This window comes from Vanellus vanellus, assembly GCF_965231255.1.
Source record: "Vanellus vanellus genome assembly, chromosome: 1".
NCBI lineage: Eukaryota > Metazoa > Chordata > Aves > Charadriiformes > Charadriidae > Vanellus > Vanellus vanellus.
In genome coordinates this window covers 166,041,207-166,068,033 of record NC_138905.1, presented here as the reverse complement: position 1 = coordinate 166,068,033, position 26,827 = coordinate 166,041,207, and the positions used below count along the sequence as shown (strand labels likewise).

The following is a 26,827-nucleotide window of genomic DNA, read 5'->3' as shown; positions in this document are numbered from 1 at the left end:
ATGGTGTCACTCATTTGTCTTCCTTCCTGAGTGCCAGGGAGCTGGCAGCAGTTGCCCCAGGCTTTATGAAGTTCAAATAGTTTGATTTTGTGTACATGGTACGGTTCTCCAGATTCCTCTCAGAAATAAAGCAAGGTGCAATAAGACACAGTAATCCTCATGGTTTTAGCATTTAGTCAGTTGCCTGAAGGTATATATCCATCTTTAGCTTCACAGAAGTTCAGCCTTGGCTGAAAACTGCAGGTATTCAGACATGGATGTGTGGCTCAAAACAGCAGGAAGGTACTGTTCACAGTGCACACTAGCACTCTGATAACATAGAGGCTGATGTTTTTTGAGGAAAATGGAAGCTGACATGTCTCTGCTGGAAGACCTCAGAAATGAAGGAAAACAGATATCTTGAATCTGGTAGTAGATTGTGTCTATTAGTTCACTACTGCCTATTTAGAGTTGAGGAGTTCAACTTGGATGAAGGCTTGTCTGATGCTCTGGATGTGATTGATGCAAACCATATAAGTCTAACGACATGAAAAATAACATTTTTAGACTTTGACCACCACCATGCCCAGGTTAAATTTGGTCACCTCAGAAGGCTGTCCTTGGCCATTAGGAATCTAAGTCTGATAGATTGCAACAGTGGGGACCGTTTTGTCAATAGACAGTGCTTCTTGTAAAGTGGATGTTAATGCTGAAGAGTTTGTATTGGCTCCTAGAAAAGGACCTCAAATGTTGCCATTCCTAATTTAAAGCCCTGCAATTGCTACTACTTCTCATAATAGTAGCACAGGATAAGATCCTACATTTAGGTACACATGTCCCTTGTGCCAAATCTCCTGTCAAGAACAGAGGGAATTCCTGACAGGGAGGGTAGTACTCGGCTGTGCAAAAGGGAAACTCTGCTGTGTCTTGGGGAATGCCTGGGATGTACCCGTCATGGGTTGAGGACATCACGAGCCTGGTACAGCCCTCAGACTATTACCCATTACTGCTCTTACATGTGGGTGGCAATAAAACCACGATGCATAGTCCAAGGGCAATCAAAAGAGATTTCAGGGCCTTGAGATGGTTTGTAGGGGAATCTGGAGCACAGGTTGTTTTTTTTTCTCTCTCCTTCCAGTTGCGGGCAGTGACATTGGAAGAAACAGGCAGACCTGGTCTATTAATATATGGCTCTGTGGCTGGTGTCACCACCACAATTTTGATTTTTTTGACAAGTGGATGGCCAATATGGCACCAGGCTTGCTGATGTCAGATGGGATTCACCTTTCTCAAAGGGGGATGAAGGTCTTTGCTCACCAGGTAGCGGGGCTCATTGACAGACTAGGTTTGAGGGGGGAGGGGGCCGATATCAGGCTTGCCTGTAACAAGCTGTGGGATGACAGACAATGGTTAGAGAGATGGTGTGTTAGTAAGAGCCCTCAGCCTGTTGCTCTGAGATGTGCTTCAGAACACTTGAACTCTTATGGGGATGAGACAGGGGCTCCTGAGGTGGTAGGACCTAAGAAGGACACACCAGTGAAATACTTCAAAGGGATTAAGGAGTGTTCCTTTAGGAAGGTGACACGGCCAACAGCCCAGCTGCTGTGCCTCTACACTAATGCATGCAGCATGGGCAACAAGCAGGAGGAGCTGGAAATCACTGTGCAGCAGGAAAACTATGATATCACTGCCATTACTAAAACTTGGTGGGACTAATCCCATGACTGGAGTGCTGCTATCGATAGCTACAGGCTGTTCAGGAGGGACAGGCGAGGAAGGAGGAGCGGAGGCATTGCCCTCTACACCAAGAAATGGATAGAGTGTGAAAAGCTGTCTCTGAAGAATAGCCACAAGCAGGTTGAAATATTATGGGTAAGAGTCAGAGACTGAGGCAACAAAGGGAACCTTGTGTTTGGTCTACTACAGGCCACCTGATCAAGGGGAGCCTATTCATGAAGCCTTCTTATTCGAGCTACAGGAGGCATCATGCTCACAGGCTCTAGTCCTGCTGGGGGACTTCAGCCACTCTGACATCTGCTGGAAAAGCAACAGAGAGAGCTGTAGGCAATCCAGGAGACTCCTGGAATGCATTGAGGATAACTTCTTAAGCCATGTAACAGGAGGATGCGATACTGGACCTGTTGGTCACCAACACAAGTGAGCTAATCAGTCATGTCAAGATTGGAAGCTGCCTGGGCTGCAGTGATCATACACTGGCGGAGTTCGCAGTCCTGAGGGATATGGATCAGGGGAAGAGTAAAGTCAGGACCCTGAACTTTAGGAAAGCAAAATTCCAGTTGTTCAAGGAGTTAGTCAATAGGACCCTCCTGGGAAACTGCCCTGAGGGAAAAGGGAGCAGAGCAATGCTGGCAGATCTTTAAGGAACCTTTCCTGAGAGCACAAGAGCTCTTGGTTCCCAGGTGTAAGTAATCAGGAAATGAAGGCAAGAGAGCTGCATGGCTGAGTCGAGACCTGCTGGTCAGACTAAAGGGTAAGAAGGAAACGCACAGACAGCGAAAGCACAGACAGGTATCCTGGGAGGAGTACAGGGATGTTGCCTAGTTTTGTAGGGATGGTGTCAGGAAGACCAAGGCACAACTGGAACTGAATGTGGCAAGGAACGCAAAGAGTAATAAAAAGGGCTTCTACAAGTATTTCATCCAGAAAGGGAAAGTCAAAGAAAGTGTACCCCCTACACTGAACAAGACTGCAAAACTGGTAACAATGGATGAGGAGAAGGCTGAGGTACTCAACATTTTTTTTGCCTCAGTCTTCACTGGCAACGTCACTCCCCACACCTCTCAAGTGGATGGACCACAAGATGGGGACTGGAGGAGCAAAGTCCCTCCCACTGTAAGAGAAGATCAGGTTTGTGACCACCTGAGGAACCTGAACATATAGAATTCTATGGAACCTGATGAGATGTATCCCCGAGCCCTGAGATAATTGTCTGATGTAGTTGCCAAGTCACTCTCCATGATATTTGAAAAGTCATGGCAGTCGGGTGAAGTCCCCGGTGACTGGAAAAAGGGAAATGGCGCACCCATTTTAAAAAAGGGTAAAAAGGAGGACCGTAGGAACTACTGACCTGTCAGCCTCACCTCTGTGCCTGGGAAGATCATGGAACAGATCCTCCTTGAAGCTATGCTAAGGCACTTGGAGGACAGGGGGGTCCTTTGAGACAGCCATCATGGCTTCACCGAGGGCAAGTCCTGCCTGAGCAACCTAATGGCCTTCTGTGATGGAATGACTACATCAGAGGACAAGGGGAGAGCTATGGATGTCATCTATCTGCAGTTCTGTAAGGCCTTTGACATGGTCCCCCACATGCCAAAGGTCCCCCCCCTCTCTCATTTGCTGAGACAGGTGGACTGTGGTGGATGAGGAATTGGTTGGATGGTTGCATCCAGGGGTTAATGGTCGACAGCTTAATGTTGGGATGGAGACCAGTGACAAATGGTGTTCCTCAGAGGTCTGTATTGCGACCAGTACTGTTGAATATCTTCATCAATGACATAGACAGCGGGATTGAGGGCATCCTCATCAAGTTCACAGACAACACCAAGCTGAGTGGGGCCGTTGACATGTCTGAAGGATGGGATGCCATCCAGAAGGACCTGAACAAGCTCAGGAAATGGTCCTGTGTGAACGTCATGAGGTTCCAAAAGGACAAGTGCAAGGTCCTACACCTGGGTAAGTGGAACACCCTGTATCAATACAAGCTGGGGAAGGAAAGGATTGAGCAGCCCTGCTTAGGAGGACTTGGAGGTACTGGTGGATGAAAAGCTGGACATGAGCTGGCAATGTGTGATTGCAGCCCAGAAGGCCAACTGTATCCTGGGCTACATCAAAAGAAGCGTGGCCAGCAGTTTGAGGGAGGCGATTCTGTCCCTCTACTCTCGTGAGACCCCACCTGGAGTACTGCGTCCAGCTCTGGGACCTCAAACATAAGAAGGGCATGGAGCTGTTGAAGTGAGTCTAGAGGAGGGCCGTGAAGATGATCAGAGGGGTAGAACACCTCTCCTATGAAGACAGGCTGAGAGAGTTGGAGTTGTTCAGCCTAGAGAAGAGAAGGCTCTGGGGAGACCTTATAGCAGCCTTCCAGTACCTAAAGGGGGCTTATAAGTAAGATGGGGACAAAATTTTTAGCAGGATCTGTTGTGAAAGGAGAAGGGGTAATGGCTTTAAAATAAAAGAGGGAAGATTTAGACTATATATAAGAAAGAAATTTTTTTACAATGAGGGTGGTAAAACACTGGCACAGGTTGCCCAGAGAGGTGGTAGGTGCACCATCCCTGGAAATACTCAAGGTCAGGCTGGACGGGACTCTGAGCAACCTGATCTAGTTGAAGATGTCCCTCCTCATTGCAGGGGGGTTGGACTAAATGACTTTTAAAGGTCCCTTTCAACCCAAACTGTTCTATGATTTTATGATTCTTTGATTCTATGATTCTATGTGTGGTAGGACAGAGGAGGTGTGAGGGTAGACATAAAACTGTAGCATTTTTTTGGAAGATAATGATGTGTGAAAATGGGATGGATGATGTGGAATTCTAGGTGGAGCTCAGATGTGATTTGGAAAGGAAAAGTGGAGGCTAATTGTTTCGGAAGGAAAAAAGTAGAGCTTTATGTAAGTCTTAGTTGTGACCTCACATTGTCTAATATTGGCCCTGATTGCCATGGTCATTTTTCCATTTATGTGGCCCAGAGCAGTTTTTCTGCAGGACGCCATGATTATATATCAGCAGGAGAGAGTGTAACTTTTCCTTTTCTCAAGACCACAGAGGGAAAAAAAATAAAAAAAAATCAGATTTTCCTCCGTAGACTCATATCGTTTTATCCAAATGGAAGCTATTTATGTCAAGAAAATGCTATTTATTTCTGGGAGCAGAGTTTTAACAACCTTGTTGTGATAGAGAGAACAAACTGTATCAGAACAAAAAGTTACTTGCTTCAAGCATAAATAATTTTAGGATCATTATTCTTTACAAACAATTGCAGCTGGTTTGTTTCTTTGAAATGATTACACGGTGGGGTGTTTTAAATCAGACCTGCACTTTCATTTTACTTCTTATTGAGAGAATGCAATTAAACATATAACACACAGTCTTAGATTCATGTTAATGATGATCTAGCAAATTGAGGCATTTTACTCTTGTTCGGTTGTGTTTTGTGGTTAAACTGTAAAGCCCTATTTGAAATGATAATAATTTCAAAGCTTTCTTCAGGATTTATGTCTTTGCCAGTAATCTTGACTTGATGAATTGATAATCAGTGATTAAAACAAATATCCTGAGCACTAGGTTTGTTTAAAACTATTTATATCTCTGTCGCTATCCATTTAATTTTATGCACAGGGAACTGATAAGAAAGGTGTGCACAGAACATCATAAAAAAATGTTTTTTATGAGAATAAGTAAGAGGAACTGAGAGGGGCAAGCATGACTTTAATTTACTGAATAACAAACTTGGGAGACAATCAGTTCCTGTGCAGTACTGGTAACGTGAATGGGAGTTATTTACATGTATTAGGAGGCCTGTTTTCCCCAAAGAGATCATACACTTTGTATCAGTTTCTGCTTAAATACGCATCTTAGAATAGTTCTTTCTCATTATTTAGATACGGGAAGGCAGAGAGGAGAATTAATTTCAGATGGCTTTAAGCAAATGTTAGAAAGGTTAACATCCACAGACTTTCAAATATCTTTTGGGCAGCTGACATTTTCAAATACTAAGCTTTTTCCTTTAGCTGAATTACAGTGCTGGGCAGAAAGCAATGGATGTGTGAAATGAAATATGCCATTCAAATACAGAAAAGAAGGGGAAAACTGCTTGTAACTATTACAGAGAATAAAAGGTAAAATTGAAAGCCTCTGCTACAAGCTGAGAGTTCTGTTCGAGGCATTTCACGTGGACTCGATATATTTTATGTGTGAGAAATGCTTGGAAACTTTTTTCCCTCACCAAAATATCTCCTAGAGTAATTTATTTTCAGATGAGGAAATTGCCTATTCAAATAAGAGAAAGATGTGGTTTAAAATTCCTCCAAGCCACATTGCAAGCTGAACCTGAACAGCAGGCAGTGTTACTAATTGGACTAACATGTCTGAGTACTACTTTGGATTCAAGATGGAGTCAATCTGTTAATTTTTTTTTCTTTAAAGCTGATATGCTTGTAGCTTGCATCCCTGTAGTATGGAAACTGAGTATGCATCACCAACACGTGTATGTGTATATAAAGATATGTATGATTGTTGCTGGGGAAAAAAAAAGAAAAGAAGAGATTATATTTCTGACTACAGTACAAATATATGCCAATCATTGACCTAATTAAATACAACTTGATAAAGAGATTCCCAGCAGCACTGCATCAAAATATTTCAAATGAATCCAATTGTACCGTGAGTCCAATGTGCAATTGCAACAGAAAATAAGTTTTACCTAGAGAAACATCAATGTTTCTCTACAGTCAGTCTCCAAATGTTGATGCCTCCAGTAACATGAACATTTTTGTAAGCTCCTAAGAAACTGGAGCCTCTGTAGTGACACAGCATCTGCCAGTACTCTTAATAGCTCTGGACCTGATAGCCTTCTTCAGCCACATTTAACAAAGGAAATCGGCCAGGTGTGTACATTCGGTATTACGACATTATGTCTTCTGGAGCAACCTCTACATGTACTGAAGCCCTACTTCCCGGGAAGTGGCTGAACATCACCTGCTGATGGGAAACAGAGAATAAATCTTTTGTTGTCCTTTACTTTCATGCATGGCCTTTAATTTTAGTTTATTAAACTGCCTTTATCTTAACCCAAGATTTTTTTCCATCTTGTTTCCTCCCCACCCTGTCCTGCTGAGGATGGGAGTGATAGAGCAGCTTGGTGGGAACCTGGCATCTAGCCAAGGTCAACCCACCACAGTCCTTTTTGACATCCAGTGTGGGGCACGCTACCAAAACCTTGCCACACTAACCCAATACAACAGTATAATCAGAAGAACTCTGTAAAAGGAATATTTTTTTATATAAATTTAAAAATGCTTCCAATTGCTTTTACAAGACCCTGGTCAGACTGTAAAGACTATTAGACCAGAGTCTTTTTCCTTTCCTCCCTTGTTATATGTATCAAAATGAAAGATAAATCACAGTGTCTATAGGTGTAAGTGCAATACAATTAAGAGTGGTCCAGACTTAATCTTCATTACTTTATACATCCCTTCTTTTCATGGCTGATCATGATTCAGTGTTTGTGTGTTGAATTCTCTGAGATAAAAAAATCCAGCTTTTGGCTGTGATTTGACAGTATGACATTTAGTATTTACTCTTCACACTTGCTTCTCAACAGTGCTAACTAAAAGCATAAGATTTGATAAACACTTTTGTTCAAAAAAACATGTATTTTATATAAAAGCTGAACAATACTGTCCATATAAAAGCTAAGGAATACTTTAAAACCCATAACTTCTAAGTTATTTGAGTACATATCTCACAGCAGTAGATTTAAAATACACTTAAATATTTTGTTGAATTATGCTGTAAATATAACTGAACATACGTCTAGTTTTTGGGAGCAAGGGCATTAAAAAGTGACAGCAGGCTAGACCTCGAAATTGAGTGCTAACTGTCTGAACAGCATAGCTCAGTGAAAACAATGTACATGTAATAACAAAGCAAGGTTGTGTGACAAAAGCCTCTGTGGCTGTTTTGGGGGACTGAAAAGACGTCATTCTTCAGAATGTTTTGGTCCTATGTTAAACGTGGACTTTTTAATAACCTACTGAAGCTGAAATACTTAATGACAAAATGTCCAAGGTGATAGTGAAATTTACTGTCAGTCAATATACTCTTCAGTAAAAGGCAACGAAGGTAAATTTTCAACATTAAAACATTTTCTCATTCTGTACTGGAAAAAAACCAAATCCTTTCATGGGATTTGTTTTCAGTAACATAGCATCAAGTGTATGACTTGCAACCAGTTGTTCTAACTGTTAGAGCACTCAGCTGACAGTGGGCAGTTCACCTTCCTGTCTGTGCTCTGCTCATCTTAGAGAAGTCTGGAACCTTAGTCCACATTCTACCTAAACACCGTAGTTATCAGCTCATTGACTATCATAATTTTCATTTTTAAGTCCCACAGTGAAACCTGAGTAAATGAATTGCTGTAAATTACGCATTTGTTTTCCATTTTAAACAAGTTACTTTGATACAGAAATGAACAAGAGGAGTTGCCAGTCAGGTGTCTACAATTGTAATTTTCTTTGTTGGCTCACTTACCTATTAAGACTATAATTTCAGATCTGGTCTCAGTTGTTGTTGAAATAGCGTATGGTATGGAGGTCTACTTTTCCATTTTGGGAAATTATATTTATGTTGGATGTTGGAAACATGAGGCAATCAAACTTTATTTCTGATAAAACACTGCTGCTGCATAATGAAACAGAAATATTTAAATTTTCCATTTTGCTTGATGTTCTTGGTCTTCTAAATATATTTGGGTGTTTTTAATCTTTTAATCAAAAATACCATTTTCTGTTAAAATTTATATTGAAGAAAAAATCTAAGGTTTGGAAACAGGAGTAGAATCAGACATGAAGTAACAAAGAAATGAAGGAAGGATTAGATAATCTAAAATGGAAACTTTTTGATGTAGTTAGCAATCCCTGCAGACACAGTTGACCCAGGATCTTAAATAATTTTTATTATATCTTTAAAGATCCTTGAATGTATGTGTGTATGTGTGAGATATGTATATTAGTTTCATGGTTTTAGATTATTTTGTTGTAAAATTATTCTTATAGCTAAAATAGTAATTGGCCTAAAATTTATATAGGTCTAAGAATGCACAGGTGGGATCCGATAAGAGAATTCTATGGGAAACATCTATAAAACAAAAGCATTGCCGTTGGATGCATTTCTTACCTACTCTCAAAACAGCTCAAGTAAAGAAATTCTATCCTGACCCTGCAGCACCTTTGAGTCCCAAATCTCATCTGACCAAAAGCATCAACACTACTCTTTAAGAAATAGACGTGCTCGTAATTTTGTCTGCTGTATATCTAGCCATAAACTGAAAGCCAGAATTTCCTCTTTCTGGAAGAAAGTTTAGAGCAAGGTGGCCATGGCTATCTGTTGAAAGGTCTGATGAAAAAAAGATGTCCAACCCTTCTACCCAGCTTTACCTACACAGATGAGTACATGCAGCGAGGGCCTGAAGCGAGCATATGACCGCTGAAAGCCAACCGCCACCTTGTGTTTGTTTTCACATTATTTTTTTACTGGAAGTTTATATTGTGTATTATAAAGACACCTAATATCATGTGCAGTGTATCAATGATGTTATAAAGTCTTAATAAACATATACATCTTTTACACTGCATGATGTTTGTGACTATAAGCTTTCCCTCTAAAGCACCTGAGAAAAACTGCCTGAAAATTTTAGGCAGAGTAATAACAGTTACAGATACGCAAACATTGATATGAAAAAGAGAAGTATTTAAAGTATGGTAAGGAGCAGGGAAAGGACAAACAGGAAATAAAAGAAAGCTGAAGGAGAAAGTGGGGGAAGGAAGGAAGGAGGGAAGGAAGGAAAGAAGGAAGAAAAGAAGGAAGGAAGGAAGGAAGCAAGCAAGCAAGCAAGGAAGGGAGGAAGAAGGGAAAGAGGAAGAGAGAGAGGAAGGAAGGGGAGAGACGTGGGGGATAAAAATAAAAATAAAACTAGAAAAAATACAGATGATAGGAAAAAAACAAGAGCAGATGATAGCAAAGACTTAGGAATATATACCATTAGTCTGAACTTTTTGGGAGAACTGGAGATTTCTGACTGGTGCTTTGAGAGAGGAGTACAAAAGAAATAGAGGATAGAAAATGAAATAATTTTTATATCTGAAAGGAGTGTGTATATACCACTTTGTAGGTTGAGAGCAAGAGGAAGCAGTAAGGACAAAATAGTTTATGGACTCATATTTTTTCCTGTGTAAGTAAATGTAGATTTAGTAACTACTGGGGTCTTACAGTGGTGTCACAAGCTGTACTTGTAGTGCTAATTAAGATGGAGAAGAAGGCAAGGAGCTGTAGAGTTTTGAGAAGTTCTATAGTAGATCAGGTTGCATCATTTTAGTAGTCATTTTGTTCCACTAGCTAAGGTTTGTTACAAGTGTTGTGATAAAGTCTTACGTATGGTTTGTAAAATTCAAGGATATAAAAATGCTTGGTGATGGGGGAAGTCTAATTTTTGAGTGCAGTGTTTGAGTCTTGAAGGCAGGGAGCTGTCAATTTTTCTTCCAGCCCAACAGTTGCATTTTTTTTATTTTCTTGAAATTTTTCTTTACCTCTTTCCTTTTGCAGATCTATTTGTTTGCTTGGATTTCCTGAACTACAGTGACCTTATTTAATGCCTCAGAGCATCCTCTGTGTTCAGTGGTACTTGTACAGACCTGTTCTGCTCATCTGTAGTACTTGAAAACATTATATAAGGAGCCATGGGGCTTGACTTTGTTGTACTTTTTTTCTAAAATTCCTTCTGAGATCACTGAGGACTGATGCACAGAGAATACAGCCTCAGAGAGAAAAGGACTTTGACTCTGCACTTGCTTTAAAGCTGTTTTGCTGTTGCCGTAACTGTGCTAAGATTATGGAAACTGGATATGTGTTCTCTTATGCTGGCAAGAATGTACTGTCACTGCATCTATGAGATCAGTCAGTAATTTTAAAGCATATTCTACATAGTTTTAGGACAAGAGTTACTGTTTTTTACACTTTCTGTTCAGCATATATGTGTCTTGCTCAGCCTTTCACAAGGCTTTTTCTTCTGCGATAACCACCAGAATGTGGTTATAACTTAGCAGGATACTATCACTTTTCAAATCTTTCCCCTGCATTTTACTGCCACCATTGCCAATGGCACTGCAAAAATGCTGAAATTTTATGAGACTAAGGGAACAAGAGTTCTCTTTGGAATAGCTTTTATTTCTTGAAATAGATATTGTATCAAATTCATAAAGTCTTGTCTGACAAGAATCCTCTAGATGAGGCTGGTAAGGAATTGACATACAGTATACATAATCTTTTACTTAATTTTGAGTTTTAGCACATTATTAAGACAAATTTAACTCTTAGTTAACTAAACATCTGATACAGGATTTCTTGTCATGGTTTAATTCATTTTCTTTTTACAATTTTATATTTCAGTTGAGCTATTATAGCAAGTTTACACCATCTAAGAACTGTCTTGCTTCTTGCTCTTTCTATTTCTTTCTAGAATGTTGCATTTGTATATGTTATCTGTAACAATTTGGGGAGACTAGAACAGTTAAGACACTAAGAACCAAGCATGACTTTTAAGGTTGGGTTTGTTGTTTGTTTGTTTTTTTTTCGTAAAAGATTGCAATACTCAAAACAAGAGAAAGAAATTTTTAGAATCAACAATGAATTCAAACTAATTTCCTTTAAGAATATCCAAGATCATTTTATTCCATTATAATTTGTACTATCACACTTTTGCTTGTCATTAAAAATTGTTCTGATGTTTGCCAGGAGGGGTGTGAATGGCATTAGTCACTGGGCTATAACATTATGATGTCCGGTGTGTCTTGACTTCCCAAAAACTTTTAACTGCCACAAAGTGTATATGCCTGGAATGCTTTATGTGTTTGTGTGTGTGAATAAAATTTGTATGAGAGAGGAAAAAAGAACAAAAGACATTAATCACCTGAGTGGGAGTGTTAACCTTTTTACTTTAGAACATAGATTACCGATTAAGTGTCTATACTAGCTGCCATTCAAGTCAACAAATAATATTTAAGGGAATTTGTAATTTGGTCTAATTGCTCCTTAGGGATAGGCTAGAGAGACTACTAATTCTAGTCTTGATGTAATATTGTGACTTGATTTTACACAGTCTGCAGCTCCATGCTTTTTTAAGTTATTACAGAAAGACATTGTTATGCGTTCTAATGTATTGTTGGCCAAATGTGATTGGAAGGTCTACTTCAACTCTGGCCAAAGAAGATATCTTTGATGTTAGGCTAAGGCTATAACAAAATGTCTCCTATGGTCACATTTTTTGCATGATCGTCCCTTGTACAAAAAACACTTAACGCTTCAGAATTCTGTAAGCACAGACAATAATTTCTGTCATTTAGAGTTCAAAGTTGGAAATTGACAGATTTCTTTGCTTTAGTATATGCAATTACTAGTACTCTCTTAGGTTACTGACCTAGATAGTATCATGTTTTTAATTTTGTCAGTGAGCTTGCCCACATCTTGACCCCAGGCTTATGCACTTAGAGTTGATATGTGAAAGCAATTTACTCATTTTCTTTTGAGTATTTGAGCACTGCTCAGATTTGATTTTTCTGCCTTGATTGATTTCCAGTAGGTGGCATCCACTCCTAATAGAGCTCTGTGATCCTTTTCTAGTCGGAGTGGTTTTATATTTCATTCAAGAGAAAATTGTATGTCAGTACCAATCCAGATTATTAATTAAAAAAAAAAAAAAAATTAACTGAATTAAAACTTCTCAATATTTTTTTTTAATTTCTTTTCCCGCTAGACTCTGCCAGTTTTTTGAACAAAGATTTTTTTTAAGAAAACCTTGTAATCCTTCTTGATTTGTAAAACCAGATTTGCTTGTTCTCAAAGAATAGTCTTACCTTCACAATTTATGGATGTTACGCACTTTTTAGACACTAAATTTAATGGAAAAAGGAAAAAAAAAGAAACAACAGAGGTAATCATTTGTCATTTCTAATTTGAGTTATGGAAGGAATAAAATGCATCTGTTCATTAAGCTGGCTGAAGTTTCTGATTGTTTCTCCACATTTAATTTGGTCCATAAGAACTTTTTATCAATATTATAGGCACAATTCTGAGCCATGCCCACCATAGGCATGTTACTAGTGTATAGTGCAGACACGTCCTCTGAATACTCCCACTTCCTTCATCTAACATGTGTTCTGTTAGGTTGGTGCTTCCCCAGCTGATGAGTTGACCACGGCCAAACACAACTAAACCTTTCCTTCTGCTATTTGAAATGACTGTTAGTCATTGATTTCCAAAGATATGTGCAGAAATGTTGGACTCCAGTCCCTCTATCAAATTTGTCTGTAATTCACTAGAGCTTTTCAAAATTATTACGGGGGTACTGACAGACAGGCAATGAAACAGCACAATCTTCTTTTTTCCATCCAGGACAACAAATTTCTAGCTCTCTTGTCTCTGGGGAAAAGTTGAAATATGCAAATACAGTTCTCCCCAAAAATCTTACAAACTGTTATTTTCAGTATTCTGGATTGGACTAGTATGGTCCAGGCATGATTTTTAGGAACATTATCCTGATTAGATTTTGAAATTCTGGGAAACGAGAGGAACATATGGCACCACTTATCTATAAATCTTTTATAAAAGCTTATGGTTCAGCCACCCTACAAACTTCCCAGACTATTTGAACCCTGAAATAGCATTACAGGAAACACCGCCCATGTGGAGAAGCTCACCTTAGTTGCAGGGTAGATCCCTTAGATAATAGAGATATCAGTGATTAACAATTGCCTTTGTGAAGGTCCTAAATCAAAATCTTTGAGATTCAGCAATATCTGAGTAAAAACTGACTGTCTGGAGGTGCTGACTTCTGACTGCGGGATTACACTCCTTCCCAAAGATGATTACAGCTATCAGTGACAAGGATATAGGCAGGAAGTGAAATGGATGGAGATAGTAGCAGTTTGAAGGAGAGGCAGGAAAAACAGGTGGCATGTGGTTAAAGTCCTACTTGGGGACTGTAAAGTGGAGGCATGGTCAGGGTCCTAGTGCAGGAATGGGAAAGTGTATGGTGTGTGTGAAGGTTATGGTTTCCTCCTGTATAGAAGAAGGAACCAGTCTGGGACCAGCTTGCTCCATACCTCCCGGTACCAAGAGCTGTGAGGACCAGTGTTACCTAGGAAGACTGTAGTATTTACTGTGGGTTTATAATTCAGAGGAAAACTTGGAATCATGCATTAAAATTATTTAATCTAACAAGCTCTGTTTTAATAACTTTTTTGATTACTTCATAGTTTGACATCAGAAGTTTTTGACATGCTGAAATTTAATCCTTGCAGTTTTCAGTTTTGCTGACAAAGCAGAACAAACAAAATGATTGTAAAAGATGCTGGTTACTTTATAAAAGCTATTCTAAAATCAAGCATTTCAACTGCTGTTCAAGGAATAAGAGGAAGTTCTCAAAGACTATGGTAATAGTAAACTTATGTATTTCTTGTCCTGAATCAAGACCAATGCAGCAAAGATGTCAAAGGGAGTAAGATACGGAATGCAACAGGAAGAAAAGACTTCAAATAGCGTTATTATACTCCTATACGCATATTCCCGTACACAGTGTGCTGTGCAGCTACTTCATAAATTTTGAGCACTTAGGAGATAAATTACTGTTAAATTATTAAAATCCATCCTCAAGCACATGCTAAGTATTGAGTGTAATTAGGAATAGTGGTGGCAGTGGTCAGAGACAAGCTAAAATAAGGATGTAAAGGAGAAAAAAAAAAAAAAAGACGACCAGATATTGTATTAGAAATGTAATGCAGTAGCTAGCAGAAAAGATATAGTAATTCCGTCTAGTGCCCTTATGTGACAGTGATTCCATTTGAAAATCAGTCAATGGGAAAATGTAAAGTGGATATGATAATGCAGAGATTGATTACATTGTTCAGAGCAAAAAGATGTAAGCAGGAGAGACTCACTGAATAATCTGCTGACTTTTTCTCCTCCCTTTCCTCCAGCTGGAATGGATTTTGGTTTCCATTTTGTATTTTATATTTTATTTTTATCATTTTGTTCAAGAGAAGCTGTAAGAACCTTTCTTTCATCTAGAAGTGCAGAAGCTGTGGTCCTGCTGAGGAAAGGTTCCAGAGCTGAGCTCCTGCTCACTTGGAGCACTGGCTGATTGATTGCTCTTCAAAGTATCTGTATAATGGTGTTAGTCTTCTGGTAGTACAGCAGACTAAATCAATTAAAATTCACAGGAGTGCTGTCGCTTGCACAAGGCAGTTTTCTGCATAAACTGAATTAACAGACCAGATCTGCTCTCCCATGTCTTTGAAGATACTGGTAGTAAAATAATATTTTTTTAAAAAATAATCTACTTAGTTTGGTAGAAAAAGTTATGGAACTGGTTAATGGGTCATTTTAGAATTCTTAAGATGTTAGATTTACTGGTTTTCTAAATGGTGAGCAACATACAATTATATTAAGCTTTTTATTGAGCTATACTTTACAGTCTTGAAGAACCCCAAGGAACAAATGTACAATAAGAGACATATTGTCAGAAGTTCAGTCTTTTAATCATAGGGATTATTTGAAGTTTAAAATAAGCTATAATATATGAAAATAAAATCCTGATGTATGGTCGCTTTGCATATCCCTGAACAAAATCCCCATATCGTGAAGATTAAATTTGTAATCTGCCAATGAAATATGGAAACTATTCTCTCCTGAAATTGAATATGCATGCAGTTTCAAGAAGGATATCTGGAAGAAGTAGTTAGGTTGTTAAAGTAAATATATGTTCAATGTAATTTCTGAATATATCTTGCTAGACTATTGGCATGTAGAAGGCTATAAGCACAAATGTACTCCACTGAAACCAAGCCTGAGTGTATTGTTACTGTGCACAAACGGCAGCAGTGTTAAGTCAGCCTTGTGTGTAAAAGCAGAATAAAATTAAGGCTATGGCTGTGTTTATATACTGGAGCTGGCAGAGGCAGGACAGATCTTTGTCACCAGGTGATTCCAAATAAATTTATTTTCTGTGAAAAGGTTTTTCTTCATCTGTAGCACTATCTCAACAACAGATATCACCTCTTTTCATCCCCAAGGATGGTTGCAGTATGGCTGTTGTTAATGCCTAAGACCACTAAGTCAGAAGTGCTCCCACATAACGTAGTCCTGATATAGCCTAAATGTCTGTGGACTGTGTTGAGGAGATAAGATAACATAAATAAAACAGTTTTGTGCTCTTCAGCTTGCTTATCTGGCAGAGTATAGGTCAAAATTCTATGAGTTACAGGATTCAATTGCTGAGACAGCCCATTTCTTAAAGATGAGTATATACGACATGTAGATGTGCTTTAATCTTTGCATCTAAACAAGCATATGAAACAACTAGTCAGAATACCTGTGCAACCTTCTTAAGTAGCTGTCATTCAATAACCATAACTTTGTCAGTGGTTTCTCTCACTGTTTATTCTCGTTAGTTGTTGCTCCAGTAGTTTTAATAGGAGGACATGTCTCAGAGCATGCTCCAATACTTAACACTTCCATTTCACAGAGATTACTTCTCCATTCTTGGATATCAGAAGTGTGTTCCTTTCATCAACAGTCTAAAGATGAATGGCAGTCCCTCAGCTTTCCTTGATCCTCTTGAGAAGCTCCTCAGCAATCTGTCCAAAATGGTACCGCCAGATGTCCTGGTCCCTGGAGCCATCCAGGGCTCCTCCTCAGCAAATGGCCAAGCAGGGAATCTGCCAAGAAGGCTCAGACTCTGCAGTTCAGCCTCCCATGTGTCACTTCTTCATCATCTGGTCACTGGTATCACGAGATGGTTTGTGTGTGTCTCCCCTATATTGAACTCCAGCTGCTCCACCACTGGGGATATCTCCATGGTAGAAATTCTTCTACATGATTTGAGACAGAGTAACTGATATTTCCAAACCTCACAGGTGTAGTAAGAAACCTTCATGACTGGTATGGATTTCCCCAGGTGGCTCCTCTTTGATTAACTTTCATCTGTTGCTTTCTTCACCTCTAGCTCCTGCTTGCTACTCAGTTGCCTTTTGGGGAAGAAATAACAGGATCTAGGGATATGTTTCCATATATGCACCTTTTGCATTCATCCCTGGCCTCAGTTTTTTACCTATTCCGCTGCTTGTAGGTAAAGGACTCAACAGAAAATTGTTTTTTTCTCTCAGCTCTCCTTTTTTTTTAGACCAAAAAGGAAAAATCAACAGTTGGCTTAGCAAAATCACACTTGATCGAGATAATAATTGTGGTGATTATGGGACTTAGTTTTAATACTAATGGATCTACCTCAAAAGTTTTGCACCATCTCTCAGCTCATTTAAAATTGTACATAGCACCGTATTTTTAAAGAGGAGAATACTTTCCTAACTCTAATGACAGCATTGGGCATAAAGAAACTTTGTCCATTTTTGCTTCCACTACATGGGTCATAGATTTTGGCTCCTGCAGTTCCATCATGGCAGGTGCCAGCAAGGGATTTAAATAAAGCAGCTTTGCAAATGAGTTTGTTCTTGAGCTTTCCAGCAGGGGACTTCTGTGGGTGGAGCATGCTTTCCCTGGTTAGATCACTGGTTGCATAATTATAGTGTGTTTACCTTGATGCCAGCAAGATGCTCGGTTATGTGTGGCTTTAGAAAAAATACACAGTCTCTTTAAGGTTTTTAATGGATAATGTGTCTAAAACAGTCTAACTATTTGCTCTTTCTCCCAGGCTTGTGGACTGAAGCAGCTAAATCAATGACAGTGGGGTTTTAGGCTATGGAAAGTCCTCTACGTTTCTTTCTATCTCTTCTTCTTGCCAACCTAGGTTTTACATTGAATTGATCTAATTGTCATTATTACTTTCACACAAGGAAGTACCCTATTCAGAAAAAGACCAGAGTAAATCCTCAAACACCCCAAAGCTGAGAGAGAATAAAAATGAAAATTCTGTTTACAATAATATTATTTATACAGGAGTAGTCCCTAGATTTTTTACCTGATCATTTCTAATCATGCAACAAAGGCAGTAATTTCAAATATACGGGTATGACTAAGACACATAATTAGTGCATTAGGCTGAAAGGAGGAGCACAAATTTATAATTGAAATAACAAAAATGAAATCACTCAATGCATCAGCTGCTCACTGACCCAGTGCTTTGTAGGTTGCATTTCAGAAGTGAGCATTATGGATACATCTGAAGATTTTACAGAGTGCTTTCATAAACAGTGATGGAGGGAAAATGCTGAAGTGTGTTTTCACTGAGTTACAGTTCTCTGTTTTTTCCATATTTACCTTGTAAATTATTATGAAGCAGTATGGGCTGAAAACAGGAAAAGAGAAAGAATTTAGGTTGATGTTTAACTATATGAAGTTTTAATGTTCACCTTGTTGCATGAATTTACTGTTTTAGAGCACGACTCTGATGGGAGTTAATTTTTGTAAGGAAAGTTTTGTAAGGAAAGTGGCACTTTGTGATGGTCCAAAAACTGGTGCCAGATGAAGTTTTCTTTCAAATTGAATAATGAAATGCAGAATTTGAGCCAGATTTTTTTTTTTTTTTGTTATAACATAATCTTCTGGACTATTCAAAGTTTACACATTCTGTATGGGAAACCATTAATTAGGGTTTTGTTTGCATTCCTGTATTTGATCACACTAAATTAGACTGTTCAAGGTGTGTGATATGATACCTAGGAGGGTATCCGTTTCCACCCATTGGAAGTGAAGTAAATCAGATAAATTGGTCATGAATCTGTTCTTTCAAAATGGAATAATTTAAAGCATGGCATGGCTCTAAAAGTAGCAATTTAAAATGTCAGTAGAGGCCAGTTCATCTATCTAATCAGAAAACAAGAAAGAAAGAAATTCAGAATCGATTGTTTTATTTAGCATGGTTCTGCATGCAATTTATTTCAATGCTTAAATAATGTCATTTTTAAATCCCTTTTATTTGATTTTCATATCTTGTTAGGTCATTTAATGTCTTTGAATCTCTGAGGTAAACTATAAGATGACTATTTATTTGTTAATAATTTAACTACTTTTCTTGATCTTGCTATGTTATGAAATTTACAGAATTTCTTAGCTCACTTTTAATAGGATATTTACCTTATATGCTATAAGTGAATGGAGTATTATCACAAAGCAGTGTGTAACTATGACCTTATTAATAACTTTCTAAATTTTCTTTCTGCTTTCTTAGAGAAAAAACAATGATTAAATAGTTGCACTTCTTCCATATCTTGCATTTAACCAATTTTATATCCCTATTTCTTCAATGGCTGTAAATCTGGGTAGGTAAAATAAACTCAGGAGATAAAAGCAATTTACACTTACTGAGAATCAGGGTCAAAATGTTTAGGCTATTCATTGCTCTAACTGATTGTTCAGCTATATAAAATGCTCAACACACTTATTTCATCCTGAAAGCATTTGAATTATCTCATTGACTTTTATGGAAATAATCAGAAAGCTAAGCATGCAGATAGATGTTTTGCTGTAGTAAGGTGTGTATTCAACATGTTTAAAATCAAGCCCTGAAAAGAACTTCCAAGTGGCAGTTTTGTTCTGGACTTGTTCCCTTTTCTGCCTGGAAGGAGAGTAGCTTTTGGCCTTTGTTTTGTTGTAACTACAGCAAAATAACACATTATACTCTTTCTTTCTTTCAGTTAAGGACTCTACCTATGAATATAACTGTGCTAATTTCTGCATGAGGTAGTGGCTACTGCATTTGTGTCTGAATGCTGTATAGTCCAAATTATATTAAGAATTAAGGCTTGCAGCACAAATGAATTTTAATTGAAACATTTGCCCTCCGATGGCCATTTCAATGTGTGGTTTCTGTCAAAATGAAATTGGGTTATACGTCTTTTTCATAAAAAGCTATTATGCACAAAAAGTTTTAGTCTTAGGTGGCTATTTCTTTTCTCAGAGTAAATGGGTTCTTGGTACTATACAGAAATGAGGCCATCTTTCTATGACCGAGGGCCCCCTTATGCATCATTAAAGACAATGGGAATTTTGTCATACAATCCAGAATATCATTCATTTGGACTGTTTTGGAAAAAGGCAGGTGTTTGTTTTTATTTAAAAAAAAAAGAAATCTTTATTAATGATATCACTACTCCTACTGATAACTACTTCTGTAATGTTAATGACAAGATATTTGTCAGGGAAAATATTTTAATTGATAAATGCCATACATGTTTTAGCAAAAGCATAACCGTATTTTTTGTCTTGCAAGTCAGGTACTGCCACCCAGCAGTAGACCTGTTTGAAAGGTCTACTTGAACTTAAAGCACTACTTTACCATAAATAGTAGCAGCATGTTCTGTTTGCATTTTTAATATTGCTGTCAATATCTTTAAAAGATGTTTGTTTTTTATATCCACCACCATGGATATAAGGTTTAGACTGCAAAGGTTTTGTTTTTATACTGGAATGTTTTTTGTTCTCTTGCTGTATGTGATAAGTGTATGCGAAGATAGCGACCAACAGCAAACCAAAGGATACCACAATCAGGATTTGAATATTTCCATCTGTATTGGTAGCTTTTAATCTGATTGAAGCACATTCACATTGTACTTAGGAAGAGTAAAGCTTAAGGTATCTGTTAGTGGATCAGCTGTAGTGTGCTTGGCCTTGCAGGCAAATGCCTGAATCATCCAGAAGGAGCCTACTGAAAGGAATGTGAACCTTCGTTATTCCCAATGCCAGGGAAGGCAGGAATTGTTCATTCCTGATTATTGTACCATGAAAATTGTTTGTAGATGGAAAAATGAATTCTTGTAGAGATTTTTTTTCTTCATTGTTGTATTATGTTAAATCATTACATGTTTGTGGGAAGAAAAAATATGATTATTTTTGAGTATGACTAGTCAGAAATTTGTTAGAATAATACCACTGAATCTAACCCTCTTTAAAAATTGGAAGCAACTTAACCTTTATCTTGGCCTTTTATTTAGACTTTTTCTGTAATGTAAGTGTTCAAAGAGATAAAGAAATAATGCTATCTTAAAAACATTTCTGCTAATCAATTCAATTGTGAATGACATAGAGTAATGAGATTTATTGATGTTTTAAACTTCAGTTTAAAAACTGGAGATGGAAAAATTAATATGCAGAAAAATGCGAAGGATTCAAATAATGGAATTTCTAAGATCTGATCTTTTATTTCAGTTTTCTCAAGACATAATGTCTCCAGTGTAAATTATTCCTAGAATTCATAAATGTTATGGTTATGCATCCCAATGCATATTGCTGAAAGACAACTCTCTCTGGTCTAATCTGTCTTCATCCCTCTCGCTCAGCTTTGGTTCTCAATCCAAATGCTCAAAAGCTATTGTAAATATAAATGTTCTTACTGAGTCACTTCTATGCAAATGTTTGCCTTGTATTTGTGTCCCCATGTGCTTATAATTCAAAAGCCTGAAGCTCAGTAAGGTGCTTATACACAATGATATCTATGTCATCAGATGCTGTGTGCATTTGGAGAAACACAGTATAGCAAACCTGTTTATATCCCCAGGCTGGGAACCAGAATGTGATGTTACTCAGAAATAGGCAAATTAGACTGACAACTTTAAAATATTAAACTATATGGAAATATAGCATCATCTTTATTCTAGCCCTAAATCAGAGCAGTTCTTCTGCCTTTCAAAGATTCTGTCTTCTACTTTTTTTTTATTCACCACAAATTAATATAATAATAATTAGTCTTATGTATAGGACTTTCTGTTCTGTTATTTCTCCAAAAAGGCTATTGTTTTGGTGCCAAATGATTAAGAACACCAGAAATATCCTTTCCATTCAGACCAGTGGTCCATTGAGTCCAGTAGTCTCTCTCGTACAGTAGTAATAGGAGATGCTATTTAGGGAGAATGTGATCCTGGTCATGATCTGTGGTCTATTCCTGTTATACTCTGCCACAATCCATTGCACTTGTATTACAGCTGTTAGAAGATACATTCTTGCCTGCTCCTTTTGATATGGACATGTTGTCCATCGCGGGCGACCCACAAATTTGTTGAATTGTTCTATGAAACTTCTCATATTGTTCACCTTCACAATCTCCTATGGCAAAAAGTTCCACAAATTAACTTCCTGCTCTATGCAAAGTACTTTATCTCACCTTAAATTATCTATTATTAGTTCCTTCAACTGCATTTTTGTGCAACTTTAATGTTGCAGAATTTGGTGGAAAACATCTTTGCATTCAGCATATCCACTTTTTTTTATGCTTCTGTCACCCATATCTCTGTCACCTTTATGCATCTCAATCACATCTCTGCTCACCTGCCCTGCTTGCAAATTGGACGGTGCTGGTTTATTCAAGCTGTCTCTTGATGGGGCAGTAGTTCCATCCTTTTTATCCCTTATTTGTTCTTATCCGTACCATCCTCTACCTCTTTTTTTTTTTTTTTTTTTTTTTCCTAGAGATATGGAGATTAGAACTGCACACATGCAAGGCGCCAGAGTGCTAAAATTTGATATTGCAGCAAAATGGCACCTTGGTCTCAAGACCTGTTCCGATGGCAGTTAAAATATCATCAGAATTTTGCTGATTTTTATTTAAATAGCATATTTTCAAGAACTGTCAAAATTAATTTCAAAATCTTCCTCTGGAATTGTAACTGCAACTTAGGAGCATCATGTAGGCATGATTTAGATGATTTTTCTCTAGTGACATTACTTTCTTTTACCTACATTGGATCATAGCTGCCATTTGCTAAATCTTGTAAAGTCATTCCATAATGCCTTGCCATTGACACTGCATTTGAATGCCAGAAAGAGCTTATTATTATCTACAGGACTGAAAATTAGTAGCTGTTACATTATTTGTTTTTTGTTAGAAATTGACTGAATGAAAAAAAGAAAAGTTGCCATTTTCCTGCAGTAAATTGATAATTGCAAAGTCTTATGTTCTGATGAAGCAATATGATTCTGAAATACATAAATGCTGAATGCTGTTTAGTTTTACATGCTGGCAGATCTCATATACATGTTTCTAGCTTTGTATTTCTGGAATGAATATACACTCCCAATGAATTTTCATTGTACTGAGAGTTTTAATTTTGAAAGGACAATATTCTTTATCAGTTTTCACAAAAATTGTTGTACTTAGGATTCTGACTATATTTTCCTTCAGAAATCCTTTCTAAAGAATTTTTTCCTTAGGCGCTTCGTATTATGCCTGCTGGGTACAATAAAAGATAAGGCAATTCTGATGTCTTAAGTAAATCTTAACAGGGTGTACAGTCTCATCTCAGGTCAGTTTTCTTAAAGAATGCATAGCAGCTGTGTTCTTCACACAAACCATTCATAATCTGTGGAAACTGAGAAGACCAAAGACATTTCTAATTAAAAAAAAATATACCACAATATGCCATGTACATACCATCTAAGATTGTGCTGCCTGATGAAGACAAAACCCTGTTTATTTCACATGGATGGCCTGTCAATGACTGGTCTACTCAGCTGCCGACTGTACTATAGTGATTTGTTATGAAGGCTGTCTGTGAGGACTGTTAAACATAACAAATACATATGTGAATTTGCATGAATGTATTTTTTATAGATGTAAAATCCAGTCTTTCTCCAATACATAGTTCAAGATTTCTTCGCTCAAGGGAGCGCTTTGTTTAGCTAGTTCTGCTATTCACCTAAGTCTGGCTCCTTGGGCCTCTGTGGACCTTCAGCAGTGCCTCAGCAGACATTGCACCATTAGACACCACCACATAGTCACATGCCACAACAAGGAAGTTGCCACACATATTGGTTCTTTAATGCATATACCCTACAAATCTGATGAGCTGACACAGCTCCCTCGAGTTATGCTGGACACTGAAGTAAAAAAACTCCCATGAAAGCATTGTTACGTCTTAAAGCAATATGGAGCTCAGAGGAGGGATTGGTTCTTTGTCTTCATTTAAATAGCAGTGCCAAGGGCATAGACATATCTCTTGTTCAGATAATTTATCAATCAGTTCCCTTTTCATGGGAGATTCCTTCTCTGTGGAAAGACGTGCCTCAGAGTAATCTCAAGAAGTGCTCTCAGTCTTGTTAGTCACAGTAAAGTAGGGTAGGAAGGGAGAGAGTTGCAGCTGAGATGCTGGCAAGGCAAGTTATCTCACGCAAGTCACCCACGTTATACTGCACTGTCTGTGCCATGTTGTTCTCAGAACCGAGGCAGTCCAAAATGGGGAAAGATGGTAATTCTGTCTGCCTTGACAAACAGCCTGTGCCCTCTACTCATGCCTCTGGCCTTATACAATCATTTTATCTGGAGAATTTTAAAGTATGGATAAACCAGGGAAACAGTAAAAGTAGCGATCACACAAGTTAAGGTAAAAATTTGTATCTGCACTAAATCATCATGTTAATTGCCAGGTCAGTTTGCCAGGGTGTTTATTCAGAATGTGCTGGATGAGTGATTAGATAGTTGTTTCAGTTGTCAACTTATGAATACCTGTATATTCACGTTGAAATGTGCGTACATATACATCATGAGAGTTTTGGGTTTTTTTCTGTCCCCCCGGCCCCTTGAGCACTAACAGACATGTAGAAAAAAAACCTCAGTATCTTGGAAAGCAATTCAGAATATGCAGAACTTTGGAACACTAACCGCAGATCCTGCTCTTCTATTTTAAACGTTTGCCTCTTTCCCTCTACACTCAGGAGGCAAATTGCCATTGGAACATATGTTTCTCCTCTAAATGTTTTTTTCAGTAGTAACATCACCAGTGGTCCATACTTTTTCCTTAACTGAAGCAGATGGTTTAAAGGTCCTGGCATTAGCTGCACTGATTAAAATTAATAAATAAATACATTCTACTCTGCTGATTTCTTTGGCTTCATGCCTATAGGCAATAATGGCTGATTAGGAAGTATTTCACTGAGAACAATATGAATCAGGAATTCTGAACTGAATTGTGCAGTGGCTTACTTAGAGCTCAATGAATTTGAAAGTGAAAAAGTGAATTTGAAAGTGAAAAAGTTTATTTGAAAGTGAAAAAGAAAATACCAGCTTTCCTAGTATTTCCTCTCGTTTGGCATAAAAAAGTTTCAAATAATTCAATTTTCAACTCTTCTCCAAGGAGGCTATTGCACATTTTTAATATAATCTATGTCATGTGCTGGAATGTCTCTCTGTGATTCCTCTCCTATTTATTGGTTTTTATTTCCGACAATTATTTCTAGTCTGAGTTCTGCATGCTAAATCGTTCATTTGCTTTTACAGAGGATGGATTTAAAACAATTATTCTCTTCCTAAACCTTTCACTGTGTCGGACTTCTCATATTTCACACTCCTGGAGTTTGCCTCACAAGCCTCCGTAATCAAACTCTTTTGATTGATTTCAACAACCTTTGTATCAAGCCTTGTGCTTTTATATTTTTAGGAATAGATTCTCAGTGAGACTAAATATTGCAACAAAGAGTGTCAAAATTTACAGTTGTAGACTTTGCTACTCCATTTTGCCCAATCCCCTTTTGTATGAATTTGAGGTTCGAAACTTTGGGCAGTCTAATCCCGGATATCAACAGCTACATGATAGTTACTGACTATCTTAATCATCTGTTTGTCAATATTCTTTTTGTAATATGGGATTCATGTCGATACATGAAATATCACCCTGCTAGATTGGATGGCTGTATCCATACTAGGAAATTGTACAAGGACAACCTAAGTGCTCACATGAGAACAACTACAGTGTTTAAATGTTAATATGCTCTTTGGAAGGTATGACCCTTGCCAACTGATACAGTCTGGAGGATAATGAAGATGAAGGGCTGTCCAAGAAAGCAGTCAGGGAAGAGAGGATGATTACGTCTGAGAACTGAGCAATGGCCACAGTTCGTTTATTAAATGGTGTGGACATCGTTTCAGAGAGTTTACAGAAAACAAGTAAATTATACAAGTAAATCCTCACAAAACACTGACTTGGGAGAAAATTCCTAAACCCAGAAGTGAAATAAGTATCAAGACTACTTCCCAGTCTTGCAAAAAATTTTTTGTTAAATTACAGAAGTTACTCACATTTTACTGGTTTCAGCAAAATCCATTTCATAGGTTCCTTGTCAGTCTGAAATGGTTCTGCTTAATATATGTGCCAGCATTAAAATGAGTCCTCAGCGTGTAGACTATTTAATACATGATTGATACAGCTAAAATTCAGCTTTTTCATTATGTGGTGAGTTTTCTTTTGTATTTAGAATAACAAATAGCATAATTGCTTAGTATCTGTGATCAAAACCTAACTTTTCATAGAATTGTGTACATGCTGTCACTGTCTATACTTTCTACTTTTGTTTCATACAAAAATGTGATAATTCACTTTCATGCTCTGCATTAAAGCAGAGAAAATAAAGTGGCTCTGAATTTGGCTGCAGTCTTTAATGGTTTCCCATGATTTCCTCAAAAAGTAAAATTAGTCCTGTGCTTACTATTTTTGTTGAATCTCCCAGCATGATTATTTTGTGGCAAGACTTTGAAGTTAGTGTGGGTCAGTTTCAGGAAAAATGAGGATATGCTATAACGTTCGAATGTGAAGTTAAAGATTTTTGGTAAAATCTAAGAATTGTTTGATGTTAAGGTATTTCATTTGGTTTGGGGGGGTTTATGAACTATGAAACTGCCTGGCAGGAATGCAACCAGCTGTTTTGTATTCTGTTTTGCCAAGAGTTTATTCTGTTGTTAAATCAGACTCCTGGAGTAAACACAGTATGCCAAAGAGATATTTGCAAAGGGTTAAGCCAAGGTTCTCTGTATGTTTTGTTCTAATAGCATGTCACACTGCTATGTTTGGCTTTGTTTTTATAATCCTCATGTTGCAGGAAGAAAAATCTGAATAGCATGACATAGTTTGCCACAGAGATATTACCAAAGCAAATTAATGTTATTTTAAAGCTACATAATTACTTAGAAATAACCGAGTAAAATTAAAATTAAAATACATGTTCTCTCTGGTTTGGGGCTGCATTTGCCCTTGAAATAGTATTATCACCATTGAAAGAATTATTCCACTGATGTATTTGGCTGCTATTTAGATTTTTTTTTCTCTTTCGTTAACACTTTCTTC

At 37.7% G+C, this 26,827-nt stretch overlaps 1 protein-coding gene across 1 annotated transcript in view; it reads left to right on the top strand.

Annotated features, from left to right (window-relative positions):
* Nucleotides 1-26,827, top strand: part of GPC5 (glypican 5) — a gene marked incomplete at both ends in the record, with an annotated part of 765,009 nt that overhangs the window by 387,238 nt on the left and 350,944 nt on the right. The window lies entirely within an intron of this gene.